Source organism: Vicia villosa, linkage group LG1, assembly GCF_029867415.1.
Source record: "Vicia villosa cultivar HV-30 ecotype Madison, WI linkage group LG1, Vvil1.0, whole genome shotgun sequence".
In the NCBI taxonomy this organism is placed as follows: Eukaryota; Viridiplantae; Streptophyta; class Magnoliopsida; order Fabales; family Fabaceae; genus Vicia; species Vicia villosa.
The window spans coordinates 91,797,807-91,802,625 of record NC_081180.1 but is presented as its reverse complement, the minus strand read 5'-3'; the positions used below and the strand labels follow the sequence as shown (position 1 = coordinate 91,802,625).

General features: G+C 30.9%; 1 pseudogene; it reads left to right on the top strand.

Annotated features, from left to right (window-relative positions):
• The first annotated feature begins 903 nt into the window (after positions 1–903).
• LOC131649192 (uncharacterized) lies at positions 904–2,146 on the top strand (annotated as a pseudogene).
• Positions 2,147–4,819: the final 2,673 nt, after the last annotated feature.

Below are 4,819 nucleotides of genomic sequence, written 5' to 3'. Positions count from 1 at the left end.
TGTGGGAGTTGATCAAAAAGCTGAGATTTTTTGGTTATGAATCACTACCAATTATAACTAGTATCGTGGGCAGTCGCGAGAAAGGCTACGTGGGCAATTAAAATCTCAAGGGCATCGAATAGATGGCTTGATTCAAAAATTTGTTGGGTGTTACAAACAAGCTGTTAAATGAAATAAAAGTGGGACGTCAGAGAAAGATATCTTGGCCGCTGCACATGTTTTTTTTGTGCAGGATGAAGATACACCATTCAATCTTGAGTATGCATGGTAATTGTTAAAAGATGAACCTAAATGGATGGGGGAATCGACCAAAAATTCTTCAAAAAGAACAAAGATTTCTGTTAGTGGGGCACACTCATCATCGTCTAACCCCGCAACAGCTTCAAGTTATGAGTTTAACTCATCATCACCAATGGAGCGTCCAATGAGACAACAAGCAACAAAAAGGAAGAGTAAGGCAAAGGAAAATGCATCTGAATCACCTTCTAATGTTGTGTAAGATACATGGCATAAAAGAATAACAACAATGGAAAGACTAGCTCAATGTAAGGAGGACGAGATGAAGTTTAAGGCAATGTAATTACTCATGAAAGACACTTCTACGATGAATGATAGTCAACAGGATGTTCATGAAAAATATTGTAATACAATAAAAAGAAAAATATGGACTTTAGTCATGATAAAAAGTTGTAGTACTTGTTATGTATCAACACCTAATTTAATTTATGGACATTAGTACCAATTTAATTTATACTAAATATTATGTTGTTATTCAAACTAGCCGTTCTTCAAACTAGTCGTTAGTAAAACTAGCCGTTATTCATATATCACTATATAAATTACCACTCTTCTCATTCTTTTCTCATTCTTATCTCATTCTTCTTTCATTCTTCACTCACTTTAATGGATTCAGACAGTTCAGATGATCTCTTTTGGGACTTGATTGAAGAAGAATTTATGGACAACATTGATGAAGAACTACTAAAGTCAATGCTCGAGAAGGAGCATCAATCTGGAAGTTCCTCTAGGCCAAAGAAAAGAACATTGATAGATCAAAGTCGTGAAGAAGGGCATAATCGATTATTCAATGACTACTTCTCGGAGACTCCAGTATACACAAATGTTCAATTCCGAAAAAGGTTCAAAATGCATAGGAATGCGTTTCTTTGAATTGTAGCCGCCCTTGGAAATCATGATGAATATTTCCAAATGAGAGTCGATGCAACTTGTAAAATGGGTCTTTCACATGCACATCTGCTATTTGTATGTTGGCATATGGGTCTTCTACTAACAGTGTAGACAAATATGTTCGAATCAATGAAATTACTTCAGTTGAGTGCTTATAAATATTTGTTCGGGGTGTGAATGTTGTATTTGGGCAGAGTATTTGAGAAAGCCTAACAACACAAATGTTGAACATCTTTTATAAATGGGACAGTCACATGGCTTTCCAAGTATGTTGGGTTCCATTGATTGTATGCACTAGGAATGGAAAAATTATCCTGTTGCATGGAAAGGACAATTTTGTCGAGGTGATCGTGGTAAGCCCACAATCATGCTTGAAGCAGTGGCATCATAAGACTTATTGATTTGGTATACATTTTTTGGTATTGCAGGTTCAAAAAATGACATTAATGTGCTAAACCAATCCAATGTGTTTAACGATATTTTGGAAGGACATGCTCCCACTGTGAACTATACAATCAATGGAACATCATATAATATGGGGTATTATTTAGCGGATGGTATATATCCTGAGTGAGCTACATTTGTCTAGACCATTTCAATGCCGCTGGGAGAAAAAAGCAAATTATTTGCTCAACATCAAGAATCAGCTAGAAAGGATGTGGAGCGGGCATTTGAAGTGCTCCAATCTCGATTTACAATTATACATGGCCAAGCGCATGCCTGGCACATGGAAACCCTCAAGCATACCATATATGTTTGCATCATATTGCACAACATGATTGTTGAAGACGAACGGCACACATATGAAGGTGATTTTGATTACTCTTATGATAATGTAGATGACTCCTACTCACAACTTAAACATTTAACGGTCCTCATCCGAATCTTACAACAAGACTACAAAGAAGAGCAAGTCTTCGTGAAAAACAAGTTCATCGCCAACTTCAAGGAGATCTAGTCGAACATATTTGGGAACATTTTGGACATGAGGATGATGAAAATTAAATTTGAGTAATTCTGTTATGTTATTTATTTTAATTATTTTTAAATATAGGTCATGTATTTGAGACTACTTTTAATTATCATTTTAAATTTTATGTTTAATTTTAATTTTATTTATTTTGTATTAATTTAAATTTAAATAATTATTTTAAATCAAATAAAATTTAATATAAATAAAATATTAATATATAAAATAAAGTTGTGAGATTTAATATGAGTTCTTTAGTGTTGTACTATTAGAGTAAAAATTGAGAGAGTCCCACAAAAACCCAATAATGAGTTGCACCATCTATGTATATACAATCCATGTCATCTGGCTACTGAAACCTTTAACAAACAAATATTGGCATTCAAAATGAAAAAGAAAATTTAATTAATGGCTCAAAGAAATGTTAGTTCACTCAGTAATGCATTTAACTAACAAAATGAAAAATGAAACAACCTTAGTTATCTTTCAATTTATTCTTTGACCTTTGCACTTATCATATGTGTTGTTTTTCCAACAAGGCCACCGTGTGAGAAACCTTAGCTCTCAAAACAACACAATCAATTTAGTATTAGTATATGCAATGCATAAATTGAACATTTTTCTATAATTAAGAATATACGCTAAAAATAGAATAGTGAATCAGCTACAATATCAAATTGTAAGCTAATACAGGCACTTGAAGCGTATAAAATCAACAATCAAATTCATCATTTAAGAAAATCAAGCAGTAACTAACCTCTAAAGAGACTAAGTTTAGCTTTAGTTATTTTCTAAATCCTAAAAAACACAACCCAGGCACTTTTTTTTCTTCTATTGTACTGTATTATCAGAGAATCACAACTAATAAAAAAACATAGATTCACAACCTAACAAAAACAAGATAAAATTCATATAAAAGGGTTTCTAAGGAAGTAAGGAAAACAACTAAATATAACAACAACATTAAGAAAATTCAAAATTCACATAAATGTGATTTGATCTTACAAAATGAACAACTAGAACAATTCTTTCTTTGGATAGATGAAGCCTTCACATAATATTGTTTGACATATAACGTTGTCATCATAAAAGATAAAAATTACTGTGAATATATGACTGTTGCAGATATTTGTACCTGCAACCACGTAAGACCACAAAAACTACAACGAATAACTCTATATCATGAAACAAATAATTTCTCATTATGTATAAGCACATTGTTAAAACTAAACTAGTTAATTTACATCTTCTACCATCTAGGTTTTAATAATGACAAACCAATGACGAAGCAAAGTAATATTTTGTTACCTAATAGTTTGAGTATGCAGGGAGTGTAAGATCACAGAATACAAGTCAAATCATACCTCCGACCAATATAATAAGAGTCTATTAGACTACAACAAACTCAATGGAAGTAGTTTAAAGTTTGATGAATAAGTAATGACAAGTATGGAACCTCTCTAATGATGAGAAAGTGTTTATCCTATGATCAAAAGTAGTCAAAGACGTGCTTTAAAAGACTATAGAAGAAAGTACAAACTGGACCTCTACCAATTCAAATTTCAAAGGATTCTATCATTTATAAGATCATCAACATTGGGTCCTTAAAGTATAGTTATCAAGGCGCAATTTACAAGGATCGATACAAGTTGCTCTTATGTCTATACTTAAGTACAAGTGTAAATTAACCGTTCTAATTACAAAGTACAATATTAGTAACTATTTAGGTGTCTAGTTGTACTATCTCAAATGATTATACTTGTACAACTAACTTCAAGCATTCGAATGTTGTCTTAACGAATGCCTCTCTAAGCCCATAAAAGAAACTTCATTTCAAAGAACTAGTTGATGTTTTTTTAATAATCTTAGGATTTAGGTGCATCTCCATGATGAGATTGGGGTAAATGTATGAAACCTAAATCAATAAGATCAAGGGAGAGTTGTTTTTAAGCACTTGCACTAATCTAAGATTTCAATTTGTAACATTCTTTATGCTAAGAGATAGTGGTAAGAAAACCCATCACCAATTTGGAGATGAAGCGTTAAAAATACTCAAGGAAGAAGCCTCTATAGGCAAGAGATTAATACTTATAGTACCTTGAGAGGCAGAGTAAATAAGGTTTCGTTTTAGTGTATTAAGTCTTGGACTCCACTGAGGCAAATCTCTTTTTTAAGAGGAAGACTAAATGTAACAACATTTGATGTAAACTAGCATAAAAATACCTATCTCCTTTTCTATCCCTTATCTTATGTATTTATTTATAAACTAGTAAGAGACCCGTGCGTTCGCACGAGCCCCGTAATATTATATAATTTTTAAAAAAAAAAATTAATTTAACATAAAATTATTTTATTTGATAAAGAACATAAAGTTATTTTATTTGATAAAATTATTTTATTTGATAAAGAACATAAATTTATTTTATTTGATAAGTATATAATAACTATAATAATTAGATTAGTGAATTTATTTAAAATTTAACCAATTTATATAATTATAAAGGGACATTTGATATAAAAATTGAATTTAATTAAAATGCATTGACAGTGTAAATGATAATACAAATATAAATTATAATAATACAAATATATTATTATTAAATAATAATAAATGATACTAATAAATGCTTATTATTAACCTTTATTTATTTTTTACTCTAA